This window comes from Nomia melanderi, chromosome 10 (assembly GCF_051020985.1).
Source record: "Nomia melanderi isolate GNS246 chromosome 10, iyNomMela1, whole genome shotgun sequence".
Lineage (NCBI taxonomy): Eukaryota > Metazoa > Arthropoda > Insecta > Hymenoptera > Halictidae > Nomia > Nomia melanderi.
Window position 1 is genome coordinate 14,317,952 of NC_135008.1, and position 18,422 is coordinate 14,336,373.

General features: G+C 39.2%; 1 protein-coding gene across 3 annotated transcripts in view; it reads right to left on the minus strand.

Moving 5' to 3' along the window:
- Positions 1-4,025, minus strand: part of gro (TLE family member transcriptional corepressor groucho) — a 146,509-nt gene extending 142,484 nt beyond the window's left edge. For all 3 annotated transcript variants that reach the window (XM_031980725.2, XM_076371201.1, XM_031980724.2), the window contains exon 1: positions 3,518-4,025. The gene's annotated coding sequence lies outside the window, so the exon portion shown is untranslated. The remainder of the gene's footprint in view (positions 1-3,517) is intronic.
- Positions 4,026-18,422: the final 14,397 nt, after the last annotated feature.

Consider the following 18,422-nt stretch of genomic DNA (forward strand, 5'->3'; position numbering starts at 1 on the left):
TTTTATACTTCAAACAATTCCTCTATATCCTTCAAATATTCGTTAACAAATCCATAGAATCTTAAAATGTCACATTTAACAGTGTCCTTTGAAAAAAAGATTCGTGCAAGTCATTATGAATCACAATAGGAACACGTTTCAAGTCATCATGCGTCGAAAGATTTAGAAATATTAACCAAATCGTTTATACTGTATTAAAAAGCATTATCTTCTCATTACAATAGACAATTCTGTCGTATTTACTTTAGTTTCTAAGATATACAAGACAATACGAAAATACATTGTATTGACAATAATGTCAAATTTCTCATTTAACAGATTCATCTCCAGAGGAACTTTACGGGAATAAAAAGTGTCAAAATATCTTAATTACTGTGAAAAATCAAGATTAACATCCGAAAATTATTTTTCAATCAAAAACTTGTATATATGATATGAAACATTTATTTATTTCTCCTATTGTCTTAACGTTTTGTTGAACAATGCACGTACGCATCTATTCTAACAATAAGTGGGTTGGTCACATGACGGAAATAGAACAACACGAGAGAAAAAGAAATACAACGTATAACGTTCCAAGAAGCAGACCACGACGAAGAAAGTGGCGAGTAAAACGTGTCGATTGTCTCGATGATTTAATGAGCCGTGTACGCTGATTCGCGATTACCCTCGACTCGTACCGAATCCCCATTCCCGCTACCATCGTGTCCCTCTCCGGTAATTTACCTCGCAGCTGCGTTGCGTCGAAAGTGCCGCCATTGGCATCGTTTAATAAACTGTTAAAAAGCAAAGCTTGTCGAAGGTCCATTCTAAAATTCAACCACCACCACCAGTTGCTTAATTTTGCGGAAAGTATTTACATGTCTTAAACGTTCACATTCACTCTTATAAAACAAAAATTTTTGTACGATAAGCTAATTTTAATATAAGAACATCCTTGTATAACATAAATAAAAGGCAAAGAGTAAAAACTATTCTGTTATTTTTAGTAAACAGAATCAAATTAATGAACGCATGAAATTATTTGTCGATTCACTTAACTTTAGAAATTCTTTGAGATATATGAGCTTGAAAATCGATCTTAGAATTACTTAATACGTCTGTCTACTACTAACCGTTTCTACTTAAAACGTACGTTACGCAATTATACCTTATTTCTTTTACCTTTATATTTCCTGATTACAAAATTGAATTGCGTTATTAAGAGAAATAAGTAATACAGCACTGTGACTATATACAGTTTTAACTCTAAGTAAAACCAACGAGTAACAGACAGGTAAGTCACATGGCATTCAAACACACGTATGCCGAACGAATTTTAATTCAACTTTCTCTAAAATGAGGCATTGTATGAAGGAACTTTTCTGAATATTATTGTGAAAAATTCAAGTAACGGAAAATTATATAGTATGAGTTCAATAATTAACGTTCGAATAGTTTCAACGAATTAAGTGAGACTTGTAAAAGTTTCATTATATTTTATTACACAATGTCATCCTTCTGAATCTTGAATCAAAAACTTGTTAAACTCTTTCCATTCATTAATTAATTAATAAACGGAAATATTTGTCAGATTGTATTCATCCGTTGCTTAACAAGTGGAAATGAATAAATCGAAGCGTCGTTAATGCAGAAAAAAATTGCTATTTATTGAACACTCGTACAATCCAAATCTAATGTAATTCGCGTACTTCTGCATGCATAACAACTTTCCGGTCGAAGGAGCCATCTTATCGATTGCGGTATCGAACCGATTAAAAGCCGATCGCATCGCGCGACACAGCTGGAATGTGCAGAAGTAACTTCCGGCGCATCGTGGAAGGCTACACGAAATCTACCGGTGTTTCTATAATTACCACCACTCGAGTTGGCAACGCACGAAATAAACCGAAGGCAATTATCAAGGTTACTGTTACACGATACAGTGTTGCCGGTAAATTAACGAAAACAACCGTTACCGGCCATGCGATAGTGTGTATAGACACCGGAGATAATTAATGACACGGTTCCCACGCGACGAAAGTACATTCCGTTGACGTTCGATGCAGAAAATGTTACGAGTAGGTGTCGCCGAAACAATCCTCCCGGCTTTTAATCAAATCTGTTTTTCGTCGAACTCGTAAACATGATACTGAGAAATTTTATTATCACTACTTTCTTCGAGATTCTATTATTATATAAAGAGAATAGTGTCCAATTAATCTTCGGTTATGTGTGAAGCTGTATATTTTATCCGATTTCATTATTACTATTGCTTTCTATAATAAACTAGATTAAATGATATCGTTTATGTCGTTCCCTGTTTTCTAGTTCCTTTCTTTACTACTTGTTTATTTTGTCGATATAATTGCTTGAACTCTAACAGTCGTTGTTATTGATGGTCTTCTTAGAATGCAACACGACAACGCTTCTTTTTATAAGACGGTAATTTAGCACGCTTGTCCAAATTACATTAACTCGTCGAAGTTAGAGGATCAAATTATTAGATATTCTTTCGTTGATAACTCTGCAGAAAATTTTACCCTAATAACCAGGAAAAGAGAATTAGTCGCTATATACTTCTGTTGATAAAAACTTTCTGCGACCGTTTGACGTCCCCATCCCAATTGAGCCAATCGATGATACCACATATCCTCGTGGACGAAATGTATGAAAAATCATGATCATCGTTCATCCAAAATCCATATCTAAAAATGAATCATAACAATGAAAGTTTATACTATGAAGTTTAATTGATGAAAGAAACAGCGTCAGCAATTACCCCAGTGCACGTGTGCTCAGATAAGAATCAGTATTAACTACCCACCTATTCTTAAATTAAATGCAATAATGAATACATAATTCATTATTTCAGCCGTTTATTCATTGTCATAACTATTAGTTACAGCTATCGTGTTCATTCAATGCTATAACAATTTTAAAAAAAAGACAATTTATTCCGTCATATTGAATTATGACGCAACAACTATGCGTTTACAACAAAAAACTCTCGATCAGACACATTTTCAATAAACACACCGTCAAATAATCAACAGATCCTCGTGAAACAAACACCTCAATCATCCCACGAATCAAATAATTCGTGCCTCCTTCCCTTTCCAAAGTTTCCTCCACGAAATTGGAGCAGCACATTACGAATCGCTTCTCCATTTCAAAACTTCAACCGATCTCGAAGAAGCCATACCCGGAACACTGTCAAACCGCGATACACCGAAATATACAATCCCGTTTCCCTTTTACACGTAAAATCGACTACGGTTCACGATCGGTCCGACCGTCGTCCAAGAATTTTTGCATTCGCAGCACGACCACTCGCCGTCGCCGCGATTCCAAACAATTAGTATACAAACGGGATTAGCTCGGCGCGCAGCACACGCAGGAGCGGGGAAAACGGTCGAGAACGCGGTCGAAACGACGCAACGAGCGATATAATTCGTCGCGACGGCGGCGCGCGAAACTGGAATCGCCGGAGCCGCGAGAACGAAAACAAAAATGAGAACGAAAAGGAAGACGGTACCTGATGTCCGGTGGCGGTCGCCTCCAAGATTCTTTTTAATCCACGTTTGGCACTGAAGCTCAAGCTACGGGCGATCGGAATTTGCAACGGGAGATACAGAAACTCCGAGAAACACAAAACCGATCTTTCAACGTTTCGCACTTGTTCACCAGAAACGGGAAAGAAAAGAAACGGGGGGTAGAGGGGGGAACCGAGAACGAAAAAAAAGACGGAACACTCGTGCGCGATCCTCAGGTCCTGATGTTGGGGGTGGCGACAAAGGGGATGAACGCGTGCAGCACGCTGGTCACACACATACGTACGAATACGACTGACGACGACGACGGCTACGACGGTAACGGAGTAAGGGGTAGTAAAAACGAAAGCGATTCGGGGAACGGATCGCGAAACGTCACGAACCGCACCGTGCAACGAACGACGCTCTACTGCGAGCCGGGTACCGAAGTGGATGACGGGAAACGTGTGAACGCCGCTTGCCGCCGCGGCGAACACCAATGAGCGGCTACTAACACCATCCGCCGCGGCGACGACACACCGACACACCAATAAGAGGACACGAATGCACACACAGGGACTGGGTCGCACGTCTCTTTCTCTCCTTCAACCTTTCCCGCTCGCTTCTTCTCCCTCTCTCAGCCCCTCTTTCTCTCTCGCACGATCACCGGTCTGTCCTCTTTTAGCCAGCGGCGTCCCGTCCTTCTTCGACTCGTTCCACAATTCGTCGAGTCAAGGGCGTCGACCGACAGGGGCGATTCGTTGTTTCCTTATATCACGAGGGAAACCAATAATGGCTAATTTCGTAATGTTTATGAAGTTACGAGTTTCTCTACCCCCGGCGAAAGATACGGGTCGCTTATCGATCGGTGAATTCGTCTTTCCGTCCAGAAACTCGCGAGAGAGAGGGTGGTAGAGAGGGAAACAGTGAGAGGCGGAGAGAGAGAAGGGGGGAGAGAGAGAGAGATAGGCAGCGCGGTTTCCTATCGGAAATTTTAATGGCTATTTAACTTGCCAACGCCGCGCTGCCGATGTCCCGCACTTTGGCCCAACTTTTTAATGAAGTCTGGTCACGGAGTTTCTTTCGACTCCGCGCGGAGGAATGAAAACAACGCCGAGTGTATATTCTCAGCTGAACGCCACAGTAGAGAAGTTAATTCGCTTTTCGACCCTCGTTAACGCGTAGCAATACCCGAAAGCTCTAGCCTTCAAAGACGTCTAGTAGCAATCGGCGATCATCCGAGACACGCCGAAACTTTCGAAATTTATTTCCTGTTTGAGTTTATTTCCCTGCTTTCCGTGAGAATTGTGGATAGGGGTTCTCAGTTTAAGAAGAAAAAAATCTTTATCGACACCCCTGTCTTACGGCAACATCCTCTATTTGCCGTCTTCTTCTTGCTGCAGCCGCGACGCAGCGCGATCCTCTTCACGCTGTTTCTTGATCTTCCGCCTCCACCGGGTCGTTCGTCTCTCTTATTCGTTTCATTCCGAGGCTGTTCGACTTTGTCTCACAGGTGCACCGCATCATCGCCTGTCGTTGTTTCGCTCGCACGTACGCTCGTCCCGTATGCTCTATCTTCTTTAACCCTCGCCAGTGTAACTATATCTCTCTCGCCCTAACTGCCTCTCCCTTTCTCTCTTGTGTAGCCGAGTACACCAGGATCCTCTCGTCTGCGTCTTTCTTATGATGAATGGACGACGAAGACCCCGGTGACTCTCTCGCTCGCTCCGCCGTGTGCTGCAACAAGGCACAAGAGCCAGGAGTACCGGAACCGAGTGCCGAACGTTGCTTGTGTTGCGTCGCGTGTGCACGGCGAACGCTGCGCAGCGGGACGAAGAAGGGGCGAGTCAAAGCGCTCCAGAGCTGGACAACACGAGTCAACCGGCGATGTAAGAAGAGACCCCTTTGGCGTGGGTGCTGGCGTGAGGCGAGACGGTGTTAGTGATATTCCGGGGGTGTTGCGCGCTTGCTCGGCGAGCGTGTGTTCATCGTATTACACACTCCGCTCGTACATCGCGTCTGCCGAGAGCGGCTCCGAGGACGTCGGCAAGATGAATCTTCGATTCGGTTAAACGGTCGCCGCCCGCCCGACTACGGGGTTGCTCTAAATCAGACCGTCTACCAGCGCGACACGCGGCTCTCGCTGGAATTTCAACGCCCGATGGAAGTACGAGGCGCGTTTTTAATGCGAGGTCCGCTTTAACCAGTTAACACGTTGAATGCCGCACGATTTCATAGAGCGAAAGACACAAAATGGAAAAAGTACAATATAAATGAATTGCATTATTACTGCACGTTGATCTAGCTGAATGTTATCGCATTAGGTAGTATTATTTATAATGTACAAATGTTGTGAAACAATCATCGTTTAATTAAGTGAACTGTAGTAATTCGATTTGATTTGGGGTCACCGGTGATTTCCATAGTATTCAACATATTAACTGCGTTCGATGAATATACGCGTCATCTTAAAATCAAAATGATACTAATTCTTTCAGCGATTAGTTATTTATATTTTCACATAAACATGTGGTTCTTCTTCGTTTTGCTTTAGCTTTTTGTTAGAATATATTATAGGTGCATTTGACCTGAGCTAGAGTACACATTTCATTCTTTTACTGCCGCTTGAAGTAAGCAAGGCTGCAACTATGTAGTATACTTTTTTGGCGCTTTAATTTGCTGTTCGATATTTGGTTTTAGTTGGGTAAATGTTTCTTATTGCTTGGAAGTAATTTACGGATGATACAATGAGTAATCTACATCCACGCTACATGTGAAGTTCCTATGCTTATTCGTTTTCTGATAGTAAAAACATTAGTGTTGGTAAATTTTTTAATCGATTACACAAATTATTGTAACTGACAAACCTTTATAACTGGTAAAATTACTTCACTGACTTTTACTCCGTTATAAAGCTTTTAGAATTCGACATGTAGAAACTCAAGCTATTCGCCTTGTGTTCAATAAACCGAATTTGGAAACCAACCATTACAAGACGAAAGTTATTTTCGACTACGATATATGTGCAGTTCAATGTTCTATCACTGTTACTTAAACACATTTGTAATCTATACACCATGTATCGACACTTGCGGTTTTTGCATCGGCCTCGTAAGATCATTGGTTCTGCGATCATCTAATGAAACTTCTATAAATTCAATTTTCGTTTGTTAAACTTCTTTCACTCGACAACTTGGTAACACGATACATCTACGATTTGAAGATCTTCTATCTTTCCTTCCGATTCGGCTTATCTAAATCCGACTGTACTTCAGAGAAATAAAAATCGTTTCATTATTAATCGCGAATGGTAGGGATCATTTGCATCATAAGAAAGTATGAAAAATGTAAACGTGACCAGAAAAATTGAGCGTATATATATGCTAATGATACAAACGGGTTAACAGACCAATACAAGCTCCCTAAGCCTTCTTAAGTTTATGGTAAAAAGTAGTGATGATAAATTAGTAACAAATTATTACAGTTTCGATCAAAATGTATCTTTCAACTACAAATAATAAACACTAGGACTACCCGACTCGTTAAAATGGCGGGTTTCAGTTTTTAACAACGATAAAAATCCAAAATACTTTAAAAAATGAATAGTTTCATTTGAATACTACAATGAATATCCGAAGAAACCAAAAAAAATCTATTGTTGCAATTTGTATAAGGATTACATATAAATCATATTAACCTATTGTGGTGGAATGACCTGCCACGCGCGCCGAGATAATTTTGTTCCAAAACTGCTAATGAGGTCTTACGAACAATATTAGTGTTCATATCTGCATGAAATAAATGGAAACAAAATTCTTTGCGCAAGACTTTACCGAATCTCTGACTTAATTGTCAGCGCAACGGGTTAAACGCTCGGTAGTTCCTGTATTAAATATATCGAATCTAATGAATATAACAAAATATAATAAAACATAGAAAATATAATAAAATATAATATAATATGTGGGAGATAGAAAAACGTTAAATCGACCTCCCCCCAAAAAAAAGAAACGCGCATTTGAAGAAGGTCGCCTATCAACCGACAATCACAAGGTCGACGACTGTCCTGTAAACAATCGGAGTAACGACAAGTACTAATGACCCCCGAATGTGTGTGTGTCTGTGTGAGACAGCGAGAAAGAGAGAGAAAGAGAGAGAGTTACGAAAATCAGTATTGTTACGTGAGAATGCTGTAAAATATATTGTGTTTTTAAAACGTTTCACAGAAAATATTAATTCTCGTCACACCCTGAATTCTAGATCCCACAAATATAATAAAATGTAATAAAATAAAATATTTAAACGATATGAGGGAAATGTTTCTTTTCAAATTTTTAACGCGATGCGATCGAGAAGCCTCCCCATGGTCTTCAGAGGGTTAAAGTTGAATTCGCCACGACACCGTGCAACGCACGACTTCCGTTTCGTCCGGTCGTCAGGAAATTGTACGAATATATCAGCTAAAGGTTTCCAATTGCATTTATGGCCTCTCGACGTCTCGACTACCCTTCCTGCCGGTCGGTCGCCGTGCGCACGGCGGGTGCAGCGGCGCAACGACAAATAGCGTTTCGTTCCTCCGCGTGCGCGGACTCCGTTTCTTTGCAACCTCATTGCACACGCCGTGCCCGTGTGGGTGACCACCGGGGCTACGTAAATATGGTTATACGACGTTGTACGTTGATAATGAACGCGCGCGTGTTCGTGCAAAAGTGTAGTGGGCTGCGGCTTGCGGTAAGGGCTCGGAAGAGGGATCGAGAACCGAAGCACAATGCGACGAGAGAGAGAATGAGAAAGATGAACTGGAATAGAAAGACTGAGAGAGAAAGAGAGAGAGACAGAGAGAGGGAGAGAGAGTGAGAGAGAGGAAGGGAAAGGAAGAGAGAGAAAGAGAATGGCAGGATGACAAGGTGGAGGGGTGACGAGAGAGAAAAGGAGAACGGATACATAGGTACATTTGCGTTTACTGTCGGTGTCCAGCACGCGCAACACACTCCTACATATTTTCTGCGACGACGACACTGACAGTCGAATAGGAATAAGTAAATGAGCGTACATCGTGTTGACTTCGTGCGTGGTTTGTTCAGCCGGGACCCGAGCCGGAGAGAACGGCTCGGGGACGCCCGGCGTGTTTAACACCACGCGAATTCGTCATTTCTGACAAGGACATTGAATAATACAAAAGCTTCTGGTAATTACTATATAGAATACACGTGCGTTGCTATGTCCATGCTCCGACCCATCGGTTTCGAGGATTTTTTAATGTGATATAGGAGTCAACATTTAGAACGACATTTTTTTATATGTAACAATCATCGATTGGCCTTGGTTTACGAGATGGTCGCGAAAAGCTGATATTATTGCTACATTATCCATCCGTCAGCATGGTACTACCGTTTATCTACTGTTTCTATAAACATTATTATGTAATACGAACCTAACTCGCAGGGGAGAACTTGAACTTGTATTTAATGTTTGCTTACGGCTTTATGGAGGCCCGATTAACACCTCTCCTTGCGATTTATTAAGTTTATTAACCCCTTGCCCTATGATCTATTTTTTAACTATGATCGATACAACTACCTTGACATAAAAAACGTATGAGGAAAAGAATAAAATGGTAAGCATATTCTATATCAATTTTTGCTCCACAGTGGAATAATTGATAACAGAAGAATAGTATTGAATTTGAATTCATAAAATCGAGTAATATTCATGCTTGTTTGATTCTGTTTAAAATCTTCACGAGTATAACACGTTACTGCAAGACAAGCGGATAAAAAACTATCTTGAACATAAATTATTTAATTGTTAGCTGGGTTGACAATGTGTATTAAGTTTGAATTAGAAATACACTTTTCATCCGATTGATGAGAAGTATCAAATACTGTAAATGCGACTGCAAATTGAAACATGAGATGTAAACTTAAGATGTTTCGAGTTTGTCGCATAAACTTGTTACGAGATAAAGCAAGTTCAGGACTAAACGTTGAATAGATATCACGATAAAAATGAAACAATTTTTCTTAAAAATATCTCAAAATTAAAGCAGAACAACAGCTTTATATATAGGAAAAGATTGAAAATGTTAATTTCCAACAACATATCTAAAACTCGTCGAAATCAAATTATCCACAAGTGGCTTCCTACTATTCGAAATTATGCGCATTTTGACATACGTTATGATTAAATTGTCAAAATAGAGCACTTTCATACTTGCAACGAAACTTATTTACAATACCAAGCTTCTTTTTACAATACTCGAATTCCAATCGTAATTTATGTATCTGGTAAATATAGAAGTTCCGCCGGTCGGTCGAATCGGATGGTCTCCGGATATCAACGATAAGAAATTATCGGCGAAGAACGGCCGGAACGTCGCCGGGAAACACCGTCGGTCCGTCCCGCGCGACGAGGAGTTCATTCATTCGCAATAATGTCTGACCCCGATACCGGCGTCTCCTTCCAGGCTCCGTGAAAAAAAATATCGTGCCGAATGAATTTCAATGCGTACCTCGTTTATCTTCGGCCAACAATTGAAGCCTCTTTAACACAGCGGCCGGTGTCAAGGGATGAATGCGACTCCGGAACGAATTCCCCGGCCCGCGATAAACTCAGTCATTCGAGCGGGATAAAATGAAGATGAAACTTTACATTATATTGAGTTCGGATACGTCGTTCGATACGAATTTAACGAGCATAATCGGAATACCGCGACAGATAAAATTGACCCCCAACAGCTTAAGTGCATTTCGCGCGTGTCGACGTTTTTCCCTTAACCCTTTGCGGACGAGAATTTGTTAAACTTTCGAAATTCTTTTTCATAAAACAGCTGATTTATACAACGGCGTCTTAAATACTAGAAGAAAACTACATATAAATCTCTTGTTATTTGAACAATTGAGTTATTCATTTGCAACATTCAAATTTAGATAGGAAAGCTCGAAGTCTCCATTAAACGCTTGCCCTATGATTTATTTCTTAATTATGACCGATACAACTACATTATAGATAATAACTTATTAGGGAAGGTTAAAATTCGCATGCTTATTCTATGTCTACGTTTACTCCAAATAGTAACGATTAATAATAGAAAAATAATATTGTATTTAAATTTAAAAAAAATAAGTATCACTTAGATTTTTCAAATTCAGTTTAAAATTTTCATCATGAGTCTGACGCGATATTGTAGGTCAAGGGGTTAACACTTTAACTGCCACGTTATTCGAATTCTCGTGACACCATTTTTTACAGGAACTTAAATATTAACTTTCTTAACAAAATATCGAACGAACTAATTTTTATGTTGGGTGTATCAGATATAAGACAAATAGTAGAGCAGTCGTTATGAAGAATGTTTACTTTTAGTCTCTACTTTATTAAGGAAACTATTTCGACTGCTTACGAGTTTTAATAAGTGTTTCCTTGACAGTCAAAGCGTTGAAGGGCACACTTTTCACATTTTTTAAATAACCAAACGTTCGAGATAATTTTGTGTTACTCAATTCCATGGAAATCGGTTTTATCCTTACCGAATTTTTTTAACTATTCATTGTGCTATAATTTTAAAACTTTTAACTTCCGCGAAAAACAGCATTTTCGGTTTCAGCAACACAGATACTCTCGAAACGAGTAAAAAATGTTGCTGATGGGATACCATAGTATATCCAAAATTGGTTTAAAAACAGGTTGAAATAGATTGAATCTTTTAAACCCGGTTCAGCAGTCTATTACATAGGCAGAATTATTATCATCTTCAATAATTACTCACTTTATAAATTTCTACTGTATCTATTCAAGATATAATTTACCCTATACAAATACAACTTCACCCCTTCCCCATAACTTCTCAAATAAATCTTTAAAACACAATGCATTAAATTATACTTGAATCAACCGACCTTCATATGAATTCCGAACCTTAAAAACCAAGAACACTTTAAACCGCAGAGGGTTAAAGAAACAGATAAAATCTTGAACGTAAATCGAAGACGCTTCGTTATACACTCGCGATCGAGCTTGGTCTAAATAATAATCGTTTATCGATTTTAATTGAATAAGTTTGGAGGCAACGGGCCGGGCGAAGTCGGATAAAAAGAAAAACCAAAGTGACGGCGAACGTTTCTTTCCTTAATCCATCCTTTCAGACCGCTTTGTCAGAGCTCCTTCCTCGGTCCCCGGGTTCCAGCGCCCCGGTGCCAGAATGAAATCCTTCGGTACAACGGGAGGGTTCGCCCTGCACTTTACAAACTAGTTTTATGATATCCCACCGACACCTACCACGCTAATCCGTCCACAGACTTTTCTTCGGTTGTTTACTCGCCTCCGAGCCACGCCGCACTCTCCCGCCCTTCGTATCCCTAGCACCATCCTCCCGTACCCCCCTAGGACCAGGTTTATAACTTCTATCCGAGAGAGAGAAAGAGAGAGAGAGGGGAGAGAGATATAACATAATTTTCCTTCTCGAAGCGCGCGAATCGATACAATAATAAACGCGGCGGATTCCAAAGGGCGAAGTAACAGCAATTTCGCTCGGCGTTTAATCACGCGATATTTCATTTATCCGCTACGTATTACCGACGCTAAATGTTTTACGCTTATTGCGTTCTTGAAATTGATGTGTCAATAAACAGAGAATAACGCTCCGGCGCGGCGGAGGCGCGCTAAATGCATTTCCATATTGTCATTGATGCGTTACCATTACGGCACCGGTAACAAAAATGTGTTACAACGCTTTGAATCCTCCGCTTCAACTCCTGCTACCCCTCCTACAGCTGCGCGCCATCCAACGTGTTCCGTTAATTCGGATAATTCGCGTGATTTTACGTTTCGACGTGTGTACCTGTTTCACGTACGCGGTGTTTCCGACGGCGCGGCGGAAACGGGGTGTTTCCACGAGGAAAAATGAATTGCGAAGGAAAAATGAAATTTGCTCGTTTGGGTCTTCGTTTTCGAAAAAATGTGACTCGACTATTTTCCTGGTGTATAATCGAACTTAACGAGCGATTGATGAGTTGTTTAGAGATCGAAGTGATTATCTCCAGGTTTTCGAATTACTTTCAGTGGCAAAAAAATTTATTGTTTCTTTACGTGATTCTATCAAAGCTTTCTACATATTATTTTGTAAAGATAATCATTTTGGCAATGAAATCGTTCGAATGAAAACCCAAAACTAAATTGTTCAAAACACTTTTGTAACATTCTATGTATAATCTAACAATAAGATCCTTCGATATTTTATCATACAAGACTTCATTTCCGGATAAATCGATTCTAAAGATTCATACAGTCTCGCGAACATGTACGTTCAAAAACACACAGACTTTCCGTTCAACCCAATAGTTTATAACTATGACTAAAATATGACTAAAAATTTATTCTATCGTACATGAGGTGTTTATCTTGAATGCGGCTTAAGTTCATTAAAAAGAAAGAACATTTGAAAGTAAAAATATAATGTATGTAATGTAATTTTTGGGCAATTTCTGGAAAAATTACTTTCAAAGTAAACGGCTCATGTAAGCGAATGAATCATTAAGTCAAATCTGATCTGACTCCATCTTGCATCCGACGGTTGACGATTTCATTTCAACATGGGTTAGATAAACGTAATTACGAGATCATTTTCTTTTTCCTTTTTCTCCGCTTCTCCCCCACTGTTTCTTCTCACACGCTGTTACCCTTCTTTATAATTGCTCGGTACGTGATTAATCGTTTATTCAAAACAGGCGCACAGCCAAAGGCTGTTTTCTTCTCAGTTCCGAACTATCGTTCGCCCGCGCATCTAAATAATTTCCTCGTAAATCACGCGACAGGGAAAATACCGGGAGCGTTTGGAACGACTTTCGCGTACGTACGCGAAATTGCTCGGTCTCTTATCGCGTGACTAATAACGAACTACCGACGGGTTCATCGTCTTCGAATCTTTAATTATTTTTCACCGTGATTGGAGCGAACGCACCGATGTCATCGCTTGAGATCAGAGTTGAGCAAAATGTAATTTCATCACATATTAAAGCTAACTATTAAAATACAACTCATCGTTTGATGACAAATTATAATTGTATTTGTTATATCTACTAATTGTAATGATTAATTAAAGTCCACCGCGACCGTCTCAATTTCAATCGTAAATCAACAATAATTAGCAATTACAGAAGATAATTTTAAAACATAATTGAATCTACTATTATATTCGAATCATTGTTAACATCATATCACCAGGAGATCTCGCAAATTTTCATTTTTAAAAATGCAATTTAAAAAGTTTACGAATGCAATTTAAATCATTCAAATAATTTTTAAAATACCATGTTGAAGAACAATCTTTCTAACAAATCATACTATAGGTGTTTCATATTTTTCTCATATCGTATGCATTCTGTGCAATTCTCCGCTTTCTTTTCCATAAATCCGTCAAAATCCGCAGTCTAGTAAACCGATCGTGTTTCGGCCAATTCTGTATGGGATCCGATGGCAGAGGAAATCGACGCTGACTTTCCTGCGACCTCGACTGAGATCCGTGTGGAAAAACCGTCGCAGTGTATCGCAATGAAGCATGTCTTTAAGATGTTTTAAATATAAAAAGTCCGTATTTACTGGAAGGCTTGTCAGCGTGACGCAAGTTAAGTCGCTTCCGTAAAGGGTACTAGCCATTCTTGAAGTATACCTCGGCGGAATCATCTACTACCGCGGTCGTAAAACGACTATATATCTAACTTGCACCACCCCGGTGAACACGAAGGCCCCTTTCCCCTTCCTCTCTTCCCTCCCCGTCGTGCCCCCTCTTCTTTTCCCGCTCCAGTCCTCCCTTGAAAACCTGTAAAACACGCGAACCCTCCGGATAATCATTCTTCCGACGGAACGACTAGTTCCCGAGTTACGTCTCGTCAAAGATAAAAAAGGAACTGGTTAATGGGATAGGACGGTCTTATCTTGAGCGCTTGAAGGCTTCGCAATACATCGTATCTCCACAGTACGACAATGTTTCCCCCTAAATCCTTATGGTAATTATGCGGGCAAGAATATCACTTTGTCGATACTTGTTTACGTGCGCGTTGTTCACCGGGATTATCCCAATTCAACGATTCGCAACGTTATAATTTGATTGTGCGATAGATGCTTCTTCTAAAAAATAAAGAAGTGTAAATAAAGGTAATACTTTTCAGATTTAAAGAAATAAAGGAGGACAATCCGTCCTGATAATGTTTAGACCTTTCCATTGTTTAATGTGGGAAGTATTAAACATTTTGAAAATTATAGAGAAAATAAAAGTTAGTCGAACGGAAAATAGATTGCAAAGTAATACACCTTTACAATACGACACATGGTGATTTTCTAAGTTAAGCCACTTTTCTAAGCGTTCAAGCAGGCAATTTGTGTGTAACATGTTTCAGGGGTCATTCTGATAAATTACTGTAAATGGAAAATGTTCCATGGACATAATTTTTACTTTATATTTTTTAGCTTATACAGTAGCTTAAAATTTTACTACAGTATAAAACTGGAGTAGCTATAAACAAATGGTACTTATTTACTATAATTGATAATTACTTATGTAACAATTTATGTTAATAGTTCACACTCCTTTCGAAACATCCTGTGCCGTAATAAAGTATTTACAACGTGTCCTCAGATTGATACTCCGAACGGTTTTCCTTTTAATAAAATTTTAAATGCACCGTAGTTTTTCGCCGCCGCGTGCGCTCCCGCTGTTTAATGGGGATAAAAGCAAAACTTCTTTTTCCATCGAATCAGAGCCATAAAAGCCGAAGCAGTTCGGTAGGACAGCGTTTATGGTACACGTTTAAATCGTGTCGTTATTTCTTCCTATGACAGATTTACTGCCGCTCCATATTTTACCATTTCTTGCAGGTATCCATTATGCGAAAGTGTCCGCGGCTGCGAGAGCCCGGCAACGTAACTTTGTATTCGCCAGCGTACGCGTATAATTAGAATATACAATTCAAGAAACTTCCTCTCGTCGTACCGAGAAATTTATGCTTTTCAAATAACATCTCGGCGTCCTTTCCTGTCTCCGATTTTTCATTTTTATCCTGGACAAGACGGTCGCAAAGAACGGAGTTCGTCTTCAAAGGAAATCGTGGGGTCAGTTTCCCGTTAAGTTACGAGATAATGAAGTTTGAAATCAAACCTTCCCTTCTCCGAAGGTTCCCTTACTATTATTATCCTCGGGGAATAGGAAACCAGAGTAGTGCAGTCGAAAAGGGAGGAACAAACAATTAATTATATTTTAATCAATTAAAAGAGCGAATCGTTTGAATGGTTTAGGACCTCGGTTTCAACTGACGGTAGATGTTGACGATCATGTTAAGTATTAATAATTAAAAGATAAAAATTAAAATAAAAGATATTCATCATCGACATTGCCGATCAAGAAACACACATCAATATCGCTAAATTCAAATTACATTTCATTCTGTCTATAACTCCCCAAATTCAAATTACATCTTTCTTCCCGTTAATAGTAGGAAAATATCACTCTCTTTTTGGTTTTATGAACGAACAACGTGAATTAATGACCGATACGACGAGTTACGTTGAAGCATCGCGTCACTCCGACTACCGCATACTTTATCATCCAGGTGTAATGGTCTTTCTCGGGGATATTTTTTCCAACTTCCAGGCTACGAATGTTTCCAGAATTGTTCTTCGCTTATACTCGAACTTTCGACGTAACGTCGCGCGAGATGCACGACCTGGGAGACTTTTATAATTTTCAGCCGGTCCTTCGGACACGACCGAGCCAGCTCTCTTCTCCTTATTTCTCCGACTGTCCTCGTAACCGAAAACGCTGTACCTTCTTAGGGAAGGCTCGGTTACTCTGTTTTTCATTCCTCGGCGGCCGGTGCACAGCGTGACAGCGCCCCGGTGCTGCATTGTGTGCAACCTTTTTCCGGTTGTTCCTTATTCATGTACACTCGCTCACACATCCGCGATACTTTTTCCATCTGTCAGCCATCTCATTCTGCCTCTGACCCGTTCGCCGCCCACCCACGCGACCTTTTCTGTACTCATTTTTACACCGAGCTATCCTCCCCGTTGTGCACGAACCGACGGCAACAAGCGCGCCAGTGCCCGGGATAGAAAAGAAACGAGACAAGACGAGGCAGCGTCGTCGCCGCCGCCTTCGCGTTTAGCTCTCCTCTCCATTTCGATAATTGAGAAACGTTTGGTACCGCCGCCCCGGGGGCTTTCGCGATCCCTTGAATTATGGCAGCAATCGTACCGTTCGCGGACAAGTCTCGACAATAAGTTAATCTCTATAGTGCTACTCCAGTTGCAACGCCGACCGATGTTCCGACCAGTTCAGCTAAATCTTTCGCTATTGTATTCGTTTGCGACCCTGGATAATTTTTCATATCGCAGCGAAGCAATATGCCGTTTCAATGAAATTTTTAGTTTTGATGATATCAACGGGAAGAAGGATTGATTGAAGTACTTAGACCGGGAACGGTTTGGGCCTAACGTAACATAGTGATGTATAGGACGGACCACTCACGTAATGCGGTTTCAGGTTTAATGGTATCCGTAACAGAGAACCTAGGGGCTTTCCTGGTTCATGGTAGTCCTCGCAGATCAGTTTTGAGTCGATGTAACCCACTTTGATTCGATTCATCTTGCTGATGTCCTCTCCTCTTTGGTCAGTTAACATGGTGATCAGTCGTAAAAATATCAATTCTGAGTATTAGATTTGTATCGATATGATCTGAAAGTTTATATCGTAGTGCGCTCTGTTGGCAGCCGATTGAACTTCTAGGAAAACCAAATGGTAACACTGGTAAATATATTTGGTAATTGCGAGAGAAATATTATTAAAAGTTTCTGTTTGGTATAAGAAAAATTAAATTAGGAAATAATTAATATTTAATATTGTGGACGATAGAATAAGTGAAATATTAACATGATTACTAATGTTAATTATAAATGTACCTTATTATTATTAATTTAAATGGAAACTGGGATAACTAGGCAGCATGAGTAATATAGGTACTAGAAACAAAAAGTATAATGTAACAATTGAATGTGATATTGTATTTTTCTATGCACGCTTTCATTTTATATAATTTTCATTATTTTCGTAAAAAATATTTTTATTCAGAGAAAGTTGTAATTTTATCGTTGTCACAACTCATATTTGTTTTGTGATCTTTTAAAACGTTTAAAGAATTTTATTATAAAAGGTATGTAAACCCGCCAATAATTGATTAAGTTTAATTTTCATTATATTTAAAACTTTTTACTTTATTATAGTTTATACTTTATATAATCTACAGTAAAATTTTTTATATTAGAAATTCTTATGTCAGCCTTCAAATACAAAGAAGGCAATACAACTTATTGTGTAATAAGGTTACACGTGATACGATGCAATAGAAATTGGGTACCTTCATATAATACAACGAAATAATCTAGTCAAACTTATTTTTTATTATTCAAAATTCAGAAAACCGATAAAAAAAATATCAAATATAATAACGCAATATTATTTACTAATCTTTCAGTGTAGAAGTAAAATTTCTATAACCTAAAAGTTAAAGTGGATGTAATAATTTAATCTTATTCATATTCGAAGCAATTATTAACAATAACAGTTCAAACAATCCAAGTATTTTAAATTGTTACCGTAAACCAAGTATTTTACATTATTACTAAAAACTGCAAAGAAACAAGTATTTATTGAAATTCCCTGAAATTTTCAAAGATCCTTCAAACAAGTTGCAGATAAAAAATTTGTGTTCATGTCACAAACGATAATATATAAATTATAGATTATACATTACAAAACATATATTTCCTCAAAGTTCATATTATGCTGTCCTCTGTCGGTATATCGAAGAACTCAAGATGAAGTTACACGAATGATCATCGCCGAAGTGAACCTGTGTGCAG